Genomic DNA, 15,059 nt, shown 5'->3' with positions numbered 1-15,059 from the left:
AGCACGCAAGAGGGTAGAAGACCCCCAACACCCAAGAGGCCTTAAACAAACATAAAAAACACTTGAATACAAGAATTTTTCCAGTTGAAAGCAAGACCTAAATAAGCATACAAATGGGACTAAGAGAGCAACCAAAACAAAGCTTAAAAGAGAGAAAAGAGGTTACCCTTGAAGCACTACAAAACCAACAGATTTCTCAGCCAAGAACCAGCTTTTGAAGTTCCTTCAAGACCTCCAGCAACCTTAGCTCCAAGGTAGGGTCTTTGGCTAGGTGGTTGTGTGCACAAAGTGAAGGAACAACACTCTTTAAGGCATAAAATATAGAGAGAGGGAAGAATATAGAGAGGGAGATGTATGTATCACTCTTAGCCAACTCTGGAACCACTCCAATGATGAGAGACCCTCTCTTTGATAGAAAAACAAAGCGAAAGCTTCTTGGAGAAGCTAAGAGTTTGTGTAAATCCCTCCATACACGTGTATGGAGGATACAATCTGTGCCCTCCAATTGACATAGCTAGCATCCACAGACTTTGGAAAATCTGCAGGAAGGCCGCCGACCAGTTAAAGTGGTCGGCCGACCACTTTTACTTGTCGGCCAACTACTTTTTTTGGTTTTTCAGGACAAAAAGTGGTCTCCCGGAATGAAAAGTGGTCGGCAGGTGGCTGTCAAGGCCAAAAAGTGGCTGCCAAGTGTCTAACTTGAAGCCCCAGAAGTTAGCTTTCCAATGGAGCCAACCTTGTATTAAAACTCCAACTTTACAAAAAGTTATGCCTATTTTGGTGAAGCCGCGCAGTTTCGGTCCAACCGGATTGATGCCCTACTTCAACCAACCATATCTCCCCCGTCCGGACTTGGCTTTAGGAGATTCTTGAGTGCAAAATGAAGCCCTGGAAGTAAGCTTTCCAACGGTGGTGGCGTCATAGCTGAAATCCTAGTATGCAAATGAATATGCTCGATTCAGCGAGGGCTGTTCGACTCTCTCTTAATGGTTTATGCCCATTTTCTCCCCCAACTGGGTTTCTTCCGTCTTCTCTTCTTTTCTTCACCTCCAAACCCCTAACCAAGGTGTTTTGAAATATTTTTCAAAGATTTCATCTCACTTTTATTCATTTCCACTTTGTTCTTGCTCGGTTTACCGAAAAGGGCAACATTTGACAAAATGCGAGCCTCAGAGCATAGTAGAAACTTTATTTCAAAAATATTTTGAAAGAGAGGGATTTAAGGTCCAAAAACCATCCAAAATATCTTTGGTCCAAAATGGGGTGTGAGGTTGGGATTTGACTCTCCTCTTGCTGAAGAAATCGAACCTTTAGCCTGCACATCTTTCATCACCAAGTGAACCATCAGTAGCGCCCAAGTCTTAAGGGCGATCAAAAATGGGGTGTCTATAGTTGCCCCTCTTTGACAGAAATCGGAAGTCAAGAAGTGACGTGAGTGAATGTCAAAGCTTAGAGATGACCCATTTTTGACAAGGCCGAAGACTTGGACAAAGTACAGATAAATAAATGGTTGCGCCCACAGGCTGCCTACATATCCCTTTGCAGGGAATCAAACCAGCGTAGTTCAGGGGCAGGATTCAAAACGATATGCAGGAAGAATTTGATAATTGGACTTATACGCTACGCGAAGCCGATTTGAAAATTGGACTTATACGCCATGCGAAGCTGGTTTGATAATTGGACTTATACTCTGCGCGAAGCCGATTTGATAGTTGGACTTATACGCTGCGCGAAGCCGGTTTGAAAATTGGACTTATACGCTAAGCGAAGCTAGTTTAAAAATTCAGGATTTATGCAATGCAATGCAATGTAATAGTTAAAATGCAATGTAATAGCTAGGAAGTGAAGGTACCTTACAGGGGCAATTGGTGATGACTCACCTCATGTTGCTGGGGAATCTCCCGTTTCTGCATCTTGTATTTTTGAACCGCAGGTACTACTTTTCTCCCTGGCTATGGTCACAACTTTCCCTATTCTCCAACAGGGTGACAGACTAGGTTAGTTCAGTATCCAGAATTGAGGTGCATACACATGCTATCTCAACCTATGGGGCTTCCATACAGATTTCAAGCTGGGGATACACCCCTGGGTATTTAAACCGGACTTTAGTCTCGGAAATCCCGAACCTTTGCGTTCTAGGCATGAGCCATTCGAACTCTAGTTTCCACCGTCTCAGTTGGTCTCCTAGGAACTCACCGCAAACACAGGCAGGTGGCTATAGCAGACCACCAGAAGTCGTTCGGGCATGACAAACACCAAAGGAATTGCACCTTTAGAGGATTTAAGGTCTCCTAGACCAGAGAGTACACAAGACAATGCGATGCAGAGCGAATGCACAATACAGTGCTATACAGGTGCACAAGACAGTGCGATGCAGGGTGAATGCACAAGACAGTGAGATGTAAGTGTGTGCACAAGACAATGCTAAGACAAAGGATGAGCAAAACATCGTGAGAAATACGATGCACTAACAAGTGTAGGTAAGATGTGCACGAAAGCGCGAACAATGCAATGCACTAACAAGTGCAGGTAAGATGCGCAAGAAAGCGCGAACAATGTAATGCACTAACAAGTGCAGGTAAGGTGCACAAGAGAGTATGTAATGAAATGCACAGGATAGTGCGATGCGCAAGAAAGCGCGAGTATAAACTGCACAAAACAGTGCGATGGGCAAGAAAGCACGAGTGTAAACTGCACAAAACAGTGCGATGCGCAAGAGAGCGTGAGTGTAAACTGCACAAAATAGTGCGATGTGCAAGAAAGCGCGAGTGTAAACTGCACAAAACAGTGCTATGCGCAAGAAAGCGCGAGTGATTTGAAATGCACTAGACAGTGCGATGCGCAAGAAAGCGCGAGTGATTTGAAATGCACTAAACAGTGCGAACAAAACACAACTACAAGGTGGACAAGACAATGCGAGTGATATGAAACGTGAAAGTGCACAAGATAGTGCGAGAGAGATACAATGCACAAGAAAGTGCGAGGAAGGTGCACAAAAGAAGTGCGATAAAATGCATCTTCTGTGCAAGTAAGGTGCACAAAAAAGTGCGATGAAATGCATGTTCTATGCAAGTATGGGGGCATTTTCTATGCAACATGGAAAGCATATTCTATGCAATATTGAAAGCATATTCTATGCAATAGATAGCCATATTCTATGCAACATTGAAAACATATTCTATGCATGATTGAAAGCAAAGCATATTCTATGCGGAATCAAAAGCAAGCATATTTTATGCATGAATCATAATGATGCGTGGCACGCATGAAACAGAAGCGTATATGAAAGTGCACATTCTATGCAATAGAGGGGCATCAAACATGTACTCTGGTGCCTTCGATTTATCTCTTGGAGGGCTTTGCAACACACTCAGCTCGAAAAGGGTACACCTTGTTTATATTGGCAAGAGATAACATCTGCATGTGAAAACCACATGTGCTGCTTGGACTGCCATTCTGACTTGAAACAGTCTTACACTTGATGTAGAGGCACACTCATACTTCGGTAGCATTAACAAGGCCTGAGGAGGTGCATATGGAATGCAATCTCAGAATTTTCTGAAGGTGAAACACACTCAGATGCTCAAAATTTTCCCCATTTTCTTTTGCTTTGCAGTCTGGAACCTATACAGCTTCAGATAGGTCCTGGTTTTACTGTTTTCACATGACCTGGGTTGAACCCTGCGGTTTTATGAAAGAACAAATCCTGTTTTGCACAAATATGGAGAACGACACAACACTCTGAGCACAAAACGATTCATTTTTGAAATTGAAATGAGAAAAGGGTTCTCATCCGGGTATTGAGCCTACAACTGACCACAACCAAAACGACTCAACAACGGAAAACAAAGGTAGACCATCCTAAACACCACTCAACAAAGGAAAAAACAAAGTAAAACAACCTAAACACATCTGTTGACACTCAAACGACTCAAAACAAGAATCGAGACAAATAAAAACAGACAAACACAACACTCAGTTGTGTTACAAAGGCAAGAGACCTCTCGGTGCACGAGGAGCCAGTTTATCCGGGTATTATTTCCCACCCTTTCTTATTTGTGTTTCTTACATCACTCGGCCCTCAAGCTTGGTTTTTCTGTCAAAACCCTTTTCTCGCTTTTCCTCTCAACGTACATCTCTCTATTCTTTAATCTCTCATTTTTCATCCCTCCCCAGGGTGGTTGATGGATAAACAGGAAGTTGCGGGCTCTTGCCCCTAGCATTCTGCTAGATTCTTTTCTTCTGCTCACAACAGTGAACTTTCCCGCAGAGGGGTTGCGCTACAACTGGGTGTGTAGCAAATCTGCAGCTGACATCGGTTGACGATGTTCTGCTGGGGAGTTTGGACATGATCATATGTGTCCAGATGAGGAAGTGGAACATCTTGATCCTTTCCAGTTTGTGCTTCGCACTTGGCTTGATACCTCGTTGCTCGAAGGACGAGAGAGCTTTCAGCCTCTTGTTGTTAGCTTCAGTTGTGCCCTTCTTGGCGAATATGGTGCCCTTGCTGGCGGGTATGTTGATAACGGGGAAAGGATGGAACACCGGACTCAACTGTGCCCCTAGTTCATCACTTTGACCATTTTTTGTTTTGGCTTTCTACTAAACAATTTTGACCAACATGAGAGTTAGATTAACATACTTGTTCAACTTTTGATTTGAAATCATGCAAGTCAGGCTATGCGCACTGAAAATTTTCCTTTTTTGGGTGCAAGAAATGGTCCAGTTTTGGAAAATGGAATAATTTTTGAGAAAATTAGTCAACCTCAGTAAAAATTCTGAAAAACTATTTTTGCAAACGGCCACTGCTCAATGAGCACGGAACATACTCTTGAGATGCACAGCCTCAGACCCATAACAATGGAAAATTGCCCCTTGTCTGAAAGGCATTGCACGACAACGGCAAGTTGCCCCTTGTTTGACCGCAACACAATGTATGGCAACGGAAAGTTGCCCCTTGTCTAAATGGCACCGCAGCGCATTGTAATCAGTCCTCAAAGTGACGATCACAACCGAACTCTCGGATACAGAGAAGGCAAAGACGATCAGAACCAATACATGGACACAATCAATTTGGAAGTGTTTATAGCTGGACTTCAGAATGAAGTTGCCTACGCATCCCAAACATGGGAATCAAGCCTTACGTAGTTCGGGGTGGTGGTACACTCGGGTATTAACCTCTCCTTTTGCACTTTAACTTTTGCCAAGGCCGCCCTTTCGGGTTTTCAACCTTGCGAGCTCTGTTTTTCTCTCCTTTTCATTTCTTCTTTTTCTTCATTTTTTCATTTCATTTCTTTTTTCTTTTTTCTTTTTTTTTTTCATTCTTTGCATTTTTTCTTTTGTAATTTTTTTCATTTTCTTTTCTTTTTCTTTTCTTTTTTTCGTTTCTTTTTCTTGCTCTAACTTTTGCCTGGGTCGCCTTTCCGGGTTTTCGGCCCAGTGAGCCTCTCAAGGGTAAAAGTGTAGCTTTGTCTATGTCAAATGGTTCTGAGATCTCGAAGCCATCTAAATCCAGGAGAGTGGCTGTTGTTCGATGATGATGTAGAAATCCATCTAACCGGGTTTGAATTGCCCCTACTGTTGTGGATAGGAACTTTGATTGTCCTTCAGCAATACTTTCTTCTTTCCTCCCTTCTGGGATTTGGCATTCTTGCTGATCTTTGTTAGCTTGAGAAATGTCCCAACCTTGACTCTTCGAGCACATCTGACATTTTTTGCCCCTAGTCTGAGGGGTGTTTCTCACCCAGCTTTGCAAGCTTTCTTTTGATCATATCTGACCTTCTTGCCCCTAGTTCGGGGATTTGCTTCAAATCTAGCCACACAAGCCTCACATTATGGTTGACCGTTGAACATTCTGAATCTAAGTTCAAGGTTTGAAAGTAAGAGGTCGAGTCTTGAGGCTAAGATCGATCCTGGGCTGCACAATCTCAAGAGCGATTCCACACAGGTCTTCGCAAGATGACGCAAAACATTTTTTGAAACCTTTTAAGAAAGTGACTAATCTCTCGCGCTGAAGACAGTGTAGAACCAATCTGGATCAAGCTAGGATCCTTCTCAGTACTCACATTAACAAGCATGATCTTAATCATTAAGGGCTTAGCATGCCTCTCTTTCTCTTAGTTTGATCAAAGTTTTGCAAATCCCAAGGAATTCCTTCCTCTTTGTTTTCCTCACAATGTTCAAAAAGTTTTGAAAAAACTTAGGTCAATGCAATGATTTAAAAGCATAGAAGAAGTAGGTGAAAAGCACTGCCGTTTCATTCAAGTTTCTGGCACAACTGGCTCAAAGCAGAAATAAACTCAAAAGTATGAAAACCACTGTTATTTCATTCAGATCTTCTAGCTCAACTGGCTTCACGGCAGAAACAGACTCAAAAGAGTGGGTGCAAAAGACAAACACAAAACAAGAGAGTGATGTCCGAGGTAACACACCCGACATCACCTGACTCCATCACAATAGGACTGACTCGATACAACAAGACAGACCTGACTGACTCAGTATGAAAAGACTAACTCAATACAAAACGACAAGACTGACCCAATACCCAAGTCAAAAAGCATAAAGACTAACATTCGTAAAATGCTCAAGACAGTGCATGCCATACGTTATATCTGGAATAAATTGAGCACCGCCTGCCGGTGGTTCATCCCCCTGATCACATCACAAATCCCCTAAGTTCAACTATCAAGTGCCGATAGACTTTGCAAGACTAGGCACAGTGATGACCCCGTCGTCAATCAGATCTTGTATTTCGTGGCTAAGACAAAAACACATGTCAGTGCCATGACCGGTTTGTTGATGGAAGGCACAGTACTGGGCAGCATCATGCGTAGCTAAAAGAGGATTCAGGAGAGGTCGAGGGTCAAGGGGTTTGAGATGGCCTTGCCCAACAAGGATTTGGAGAGCTTTGGACAAAGGCATATAGAGGGCATGGAAGACCCTCCGACCTCGGGGTTGGTACTTCAAGGTTTGTGGATTTTTGCTGGATGCACCAGCAAAGGGATTGGCAGGTGCTGGCCTGGTTTGCTGATCTCTTCCGAGTGGAGGATTGGAGCTGACAGGATCGTTTCTAGTACGACGGCCCTTCTCCCGGTTTTTCCCTAGCTTCGAACTGCTCTCATTCTAAGTGACGAAAGTATCCTCCACAATCTTTGCAACAACTGCAATCACTTGCTATTTGTTCAGCTCTTTGGCTCTCAAAGCCTCCACAGCCTGCTGAAGGTGTTCATGGGGACCAATGCCTGCCCTTATATTGTTCTTACCACTGGCCTCCACTTTGCTAAGGGATTGGCATTCTTCCAATGCAACCTGTCCCGAGATTGGGGAGCCTTTTGGCGTGAAATTCCCGGCATGTGGTGTGGTCGATGACGGAGCCAATATCCCGAAGGCTAAATCTACCATAGTTCTTTGAAGATCTTCGATCATTCTCTTCAGCTCAGAAGTAGTGGGCTCACGGGCTTGAGAGGATTGGGGTCCAAGTGCATCCATCATGCATAAGTCCATGTTTTCTAGGATAACCGCCTCAGGCTTGGGTAGATGGACTGGGGTGATGTATACGCTGGGGTCGTAAGGAACGGCCAGTGTCTGGATTAGATTGAGATGTGGATGAAGTACTTGGTCATTGGGGCCTAAAGGTGGAGCTATCGTCCAATTGTCGATGGGATTTTGGACCTCATGACGAAGGCGGTAGCAATGGTGGGTGCCATGACTGCGCTGCTGATGGTACACACAGTACTTGGAGGGGTTATGTCTTGCTGGGAGTGGGTCAGGCAGAGGTTGAGGAATGAGGGGTTTGAGATACCCTCTTTCCATCAAGACTTTTAGTGCCCTAGTCAGGCTCATATAGAGGGGGTTGAAAGTTCTGTCCAGAGCTCGGGTTGGGCTAGCGGTTTGTAGGCTTGGATTGGCAAAAGGGTTGGCTATGGCCACTGTATTGATTTCGGTGGGTTTGGGAATAACGCTACTACCAGCATTAGTACTCCCTGAAATCACCCTCCTTGTCGGTTCACTTGTTCTGGGAATGATCCCACTGTTGAATGCATTCTCGACCTGAACCCCCAGTTCATGCAAACTTTTAAAAGTGAATAGTGGAGCGACTATCAACTTTTGCAACATATCATGCTCAGGGTTTTGCACCACTATCCGCACTTGATCCCTCTTAGAAGGGCAATCTATCATCTGTGCTGCCTTTGCTCTCCACCTTGCAACAAATTCCACAAAGGGCCCTGTTGGGTTCGGGTGGGTTATTTCAAGCTCTTGCATAGTCATTTCAACTGGGTATTGTAAGAATACTGATCGACAAAGGCCTCAGCCATCTCTTCCCTGTTCTGCTTCACTGTATTCTCTAACTTGGCATACCAAGCGGCTACTACACCCGACAAGGTTCTTCCATACAGAGAGAGTTTCTCTGGCTTAGTCAGACCCATCGGCTTCAGGATAACCAAGAAGAGCTGGATATGTACCATAGGATCTCTAGACCCGTCGAAACGGTCAATATATGGCAATTTGAATCTGTCTGGGAGCCGTACGGCAGCCTCGGTGTACCCATCCTCAATCTTGGGAATGGAGTTAAGGCCCTGTGCCTTTTTGAATTGCTTCTCAAGGTTCGCAATTTTCACCGCGGTCGAATCGAGATCAATAGTATCAAGGGGATAAAGCCTTTCAGTCGGCTGCACCAAGGGTCTGAAAACTCGGGCTTGAGCCAACCCTTCTCGAGGATCTGGACCCTGCAAATCTTCAGCCGGCAGAAGTGGGTCAAAGTTTGGCTGGGGTCCCGAAGCTGGATGTGAGGCAGATGCCCCAAATGGGCGTTGCATTTCAGCACTGGTCTCATCCTGCATGGAAGTTCCCTGATTTGACGCTGCTATCATGGCCACAAATTCTTCCGAACCCTATGCCATCACGGGTCTGCTGATGATGTGACTGGTGGCTGTCGGATCAGATGAGCCAATGAGCCCTGTTTGGCCCTTCTTTGCCTTACCACTGTCGAAGGAAACACTGTTTGCCCTTGAACTGAATCTCTGACCTGAGAAAGTCTATCAGCACAAGTTCAATGTACCCGGGGGATGTCGGAGCCTTCTGAGGCTATAGTTCCAGGACTACCTAGCAAAAGAGAAAACAGGCAGCATCTCAGCCTGATTTACAAGAACAGATTTGAGCAAAGCTGAATGACTGTGCTCTCTACTGAACTCTGCCCCAAATTTTGCCTGTAAACTGATACCCTCAGGTAAAACTGATTCCTCACATTCTGATACCCGCAGTCATGATACCCAGACTTGCAGACTGATACATGCATTCCTATAGAGGCACACTCTAAAAGCACATAGCAAGCAAATGAGAGCCAAAACACCCCTATGGAGGGGTAGGGTTTCCCTGTCCTGGTTTCGTCAAGAACTAGGGTTTCACTATGCACACAACGGTTTCAAACAACCTACAATCGGGTAAGCAACCTATCCTAGTTTGGAATAGTCACTATGGATTCCGATATGCACTAGGTCGAATGGTCAAAATGGTGCCCCGGTAACAACTGGGGTTTGTGTTCCCGTCGTGGCAGAGCCCGTAACCGATCAGCCTTATGGCACGCTTCTCAAAGCGAGCCTCTGGCAAACCATTCAGGAATAACAGATGGCAAACACGGTGTCCTAGGTGCACCAATGCCAATGCAATGCAAAGAAACACATAAGTGTAATCAAAACAAGATATCATGAGTTCGAGTCAAGTTCTCTAAATCCCCAGTAGAGTCACCAGAAACTGTAGAAGGGCCCCGAGGGCCTCATGCTACAGCTCGGACTCAAATATCATGGTTCTGAATCTAATCTCGCAAAGTGCAATGCAAGACCGATAAATCACCAAAGAGTCCAAATCTGGCAAATCGTTTTGAAAAATTGATTTTTAGAAAGAAGTGCCAAACATGGACTGCTTCGCCAGATACAAAGTCACCACCTAAATATTTTATTTGGGGAAATTTAGGAAACCCTGACTCGTGCCTAAGGCCACGTGTCCGTCGTCACTAAAGTGGCCTCTACTCGGGAACTTGGGTACGAGAGGGGAAGGTCATGCAATGAGCACCCCCACTCGCCCGATCAAAGATCAGCCTTTACTAACATGATACCTTTTTTTTGAAAACACATGTGTTCTTATTCCGGTTATTAGCTTAGAATTACTATGTGATACACACAACACACAAGTATAGACTAGATCGCCTAAGTTGGAACAAAGCATCGCGTATCCGTTTGTTTGGGCAATGGTTTGAAGTTTGCTACTCGCAAGTAGGCTAAAATGCGAATTTGCCACCCTCAGGTGGGCTTAGAAAACATGATTTTGCCACTCTCAAGGGGGCTCAAAACTCGCATTCAATGAATTGTTCCAATTCAAGTAACCCAACCTTCACCCACAGGCATTCAGGCAGTTACATCACATAAGCAGTTAGCCTCATGGCAAGCATGCTATCATGGCAGTTACTCACACACATGCAAGGATGCTAAAGCATAAGTACTTACCGAGTACTCCGAGCCAAAACAAAAGCTATGTTAGAAATTAATGCATGATCCTAGCTATGTCAAGAATGCCTAATACAACACATACAAAATGCAACTAAGATAGGCTCGGCTATTCTAAAATGTCATGCGAAATGTAATTTGATACATGTATTCAAACAGGAATTGAAATATAATGAAGTTAGTATGATGTGCCGAGCCCGGTGCATGCGAGACAAATGAATGGATGCAAACGTGCGAGCATAAGGATGCTAATTAAAACATGCCCTAAAACTAACCATCGTAAGCTGGTAAAATAAAAGGGAGAAAGAAATGGGGGTTGGAAGACATGTATCACACACATGCACACTTATCTACAAAAGTTGTGCCCTCTCGACGAAGGGTCCAAATGAATAATACAGAACCAACTAGCTAATCTAAGCTAATCTAATTAAACTAGTTATTACACAACAGAATGAATAACAAGCTACAGCTAATTATTACACAACTCTAACTAATTAACGAATTAACTAAATTAGCAATTAAATAAGCATATAAACTATATGATGTAGGTTGCCTCAGCTCTCCTTTGGATGACAAAGGATGCATGCATGCTCAGGTCGCCTTGTTCGGAAATCCCTCGCGACACCCCGATTTGCCTCTGTTTGCAATTGATCTCAGAAACTTGCACAAGCTCCAGAGAGATGAAACTCCACCTTGGGAATCTGTGGGGATGTTGCTGACCAGATATTGGCCTTGGAGACCACCTACCGACCACTTTTTGTGGTGAAAACCAGAAAAAGTGGTCGGCCAACCACTTTATCTGGTCGGCCGACCAGTTTTTGCTACTGGTTTCTGGTTTTCTGCAACAGAGGGCAAGAAAGGGGTATGGCAAAGTATTTGCAACACATGTATGCGCGACCACCCTCCCTATCATTACATAAGCTCAAGGGAGTGTAGGTCTGGACCCTCGGGCCACCAATCATGCATCCCGATGCATGATGGCCCAGGGGCCGAATTGTGCAACTCAATATGGAATGAATGCACATACAAACACCTAAAGCCTAGAACTCTGTCATGCATAGTCAAGAGTGTCGGTGACCGGGAATCGAGGTACGTTTCATCACTTCAAGTATGAAACGTCCCTCATTTCTCGTGTTTGGACTAACGCCTATTCCAAACACAATGCAACAAACATGACATGCACAATGCGACTCAATCATGCAACTTAATGCAACACAACTTAGACATGCAAGCATGCAAGGGATGATCATGAAAACATGCAAACTAGCATACACGATGCTATGAACTATATGGCATACACAACGCTCATGACACTAACATACACAACGCACGTGGTAACCAACATACATAATGCAATGAAAATGGCATGCACAAGTGCAATGATCAATCATGCAACATGGCATGCTCAATGCTACGAACTACATGACATACTCAATGTGCAATGGACATAAACAGAAATGAATAGGCCTCAGCCATGTCCAAATCAGCGGCCATTGATGATGAAATCAAGGCACCAAAACACACACAAACATGTATAATGCAAATGGCCCAAGCTTAAGGCACAAAATACAACTCTCCAAGAGCATTGAAAAGATGAAACATGGAATATAATGGCATGTGTTCTAGCACTGAAATGACATACAAAATGACTTCAAATCATGCAAACAACTCACGTAATGCATGTTGAAATGCTTAAGTATCGAAAGCTAGTGAAGCATATTACGCTAAAGACATGCAAGGCGATGCTCAAATGACTAAACCAACCCCAAACAGACCCTATGCAGGCCAAAATAGTAGCAAAATGAGTTGGGATAATGGATTTGAAAGGCACAAAAATGGGGCTCATGCAATGGCTCACAAATAGGGCATAAAAGCATAACTCTAAAGAGCACTTAAAGAGTGGAAAATATGGAAGTACAACAGCCCTACATGCTCTGAAATAACATTTCCAATGATGCCAAAACACGCAAATATCTCAAGTTAAGCATGCAAGACACCTCAAAACTTAAAGCTAGTCAAGGCTATTACACAACAAGCATGAATGGCAAGCATCATTTGACCAAGAGGCCTCAAAACTAAGCTAAGGCAGCCCAAAATATGAACAAAACCATGTTGGAGCAAAGCCAAAATGTGCAAGAATAAAGAGCCAAAACATCATGCGAACCAAGCTAGTAAACAAGATTTACACTACAAGCATATGGAGCATATGAGAGGTTACCAAACCAGCCAAAAAAAGAGCCATGACATGTCAAATGATGACCAAAAACCCACTGAAATGGAGCTAAAACATGCTAGATTGACATGCTACCTTGATGAGCCATGAATGGGAATACACTACACATATGAGAAGCATGCCAAGGGTGACCAAACCAACCATGGACAGAGTCTAGACAGGCCCTAAAAGTCACCAAAAAGTGCCTGAACCAGGCCTTGAAAGTATGAAATTGTATGCTCCTTTGATAGGCCAAAAATGCAAGTAAACAAAAGCTTAAAAGGGAGAAAAGAGGTTACCCTTGAAGCTCAGCAAAACCAGCATATTTTCTGAACCAAAAACCAACTCTTGAGCCCTCTCAAAACCCTCCAGCAACTCAGTAACAAGGTAAGAGTGTTTGGCTATGAGGTTGTGTGCACAAGTGTGAAGCAAAACACCAATATAGAGTGAGAAAGAGAGGGATATATGCCTATGCCTTAGACAAAATTTCAGAACCTCTCCCATGGAGAGGGAGAGCCTCTCTTATAGAAAAACAAAGGGTTCAAGCTTCTTGGAGAAGCTAAAACTTGGATGCAATCCCTCCATACACGTGTATGGAGGATACAGTCTGTGCCGTCCAGTCGGCACAGCTGGCATCCATTCAGTCTGACAAAATAGGGGGAGAGCTGCCGACCACTTAAAGTGGTTGGCCTACTACTTACAGTGGTCGGCCGACCACTTCAAGTGGCCTCCTAGGAAACAAAGTTGTCGGCAGGGGGAATTGGTGGTCTCCACACTGAAAGCAAGCCAATGGTGTGGTGGGAAACCAGCAAATGTGGCCCAAAGACCAAGAAAACTAGTTTCCTGACCAAAAAAATGGCTGGTGAGAGGAAAAGTGGTCTCCAAGGGGAAAAAGTGGTATCCCACCCTTGTACCACCTTCCAAACAAGGGAAACAAGGTTTGTGCCAAAAACAAACCAACACGGATGCAAAACGAGAGTTCAGGAGGCAAAGCACGTAGCCGGGAGCCTCGAAAAATGGCTGTTGAGCACCAAAAGTGGTATGCAACCACAAAAGTGGTCTCCCGGACCATAGTGTCCCTCTAGATAGAGGAAACAAGGTGTGGTCCAAAAACCAAGCCAAACGGAGAACGTTAAGTGGTCCCGAGACAAGGCTCATGGTCGAAGGCTCCGAAAATCGAAAACTAATCTCCAAACGGGAATAGTGGTGTACGACCGCGAAGAGTGGTGTACGACCACAAAGAGATGGTCTGCCAGACCTCTCCCTCCCTCCAGGAAGGGAAACAAGGCTTGGTCCGCAAACCAAGCTGAAGCATAAAGAGTTCAAAGGCCTGGAGGCAAGGCTCTCAGCCAAAACTCCGAAACCTCTAAACGAGCACAACATGCACCATCACCGGGCGCTCAATCGATGACGTCTGAGTCTTAAGGTCGGTCAAAAATGGGGTGTCTACACCTGGCATGCCGGGCAATGCTGTGGCATGGCATGCTGGCCAGGGCAATGGCATGGCATGCTTGCCAAGGCGATGACATGGCATGCTTGGCATGGCCGTGGCGTGGCATGTTGGCCAAGGCTAAGGCATGGCAGTGGCATGGCATCCTGGCCGTGGCGGTGGCATGGAAGGTTGGCCAAGGCTAAGGCATGGCACGCTGGGCAATGCTATGGCATGGCATGTTGGGCAAAGCCGTGGCAAGGCATGCGGGCCGAGGCCGTGGCACGACATGCCCACCTTGGCATGCTGGGCAACGTCATGGCTTGGCATGCCAGCCACGACTGTGGCATGGCATGTCGACCTTGGAATGCTGGGCAACGCTGTGGCAAGGCATGCTGGCCAGGGCAATGGCGTGGAATGCTTGCCAAGGCGGTGCCACGGCATGCTTGGCATGGCCGTGGTGTGGCATGCTGGCCAAGGCAGGTTGGCTAAGGCGGTGGAATGGCATTCTGGCCAAGGCGGTGGCATGGCATGTTGGCCAAGGCTAAGGCATGGCACGCTGGGCAACACCGTGGCAAGGCATGCGGGCTGAGGCCATGGCATTGCATGCTAGCCGAGGCCATGGCATGGCATGCCCGCCTTGGTATGCTGGGCAACGCTGTGGTTGGCTTTGACTTGCCTACGAGTTGCCTGGGCTCTCCTAGTGGAAGCTCCTTGCGAAAATTTATGTCCCTCGGTTGGTATCCATCCGGTTGCCTTTCACTTGCCTACAAGCTAGTTGCCTGCGCTTCCCCAGTGGAAGGTGCCCTTGCGAAAAGCATGTCCCTCGGGTAATTGCCATTTCGTTGGCTTTGACTTGCGAACGAGCTGCCTATGCTTTCCAAGTGGAAGCTTGTTGCGAAAAGTATGTCCCTCGGAA

The sequence above is a fragment of the Camellia sinensis genome, chromosome 12 (assembly GCF_055761805.1).
Source record: "Camellia sinensis isolate YWXY chromosome 12, ASM5576180v1, whole genome shotgun sequence".
NCBI classification, from domain to species: Eukaryota; Viridiplantae; Streptophyta; class Magnoliopsida; order Ericales; family Theaceae; genus Camellia; species Camellia sinensis.
This window is presented reverse-complemented; position numbering follows the sequence as displayed.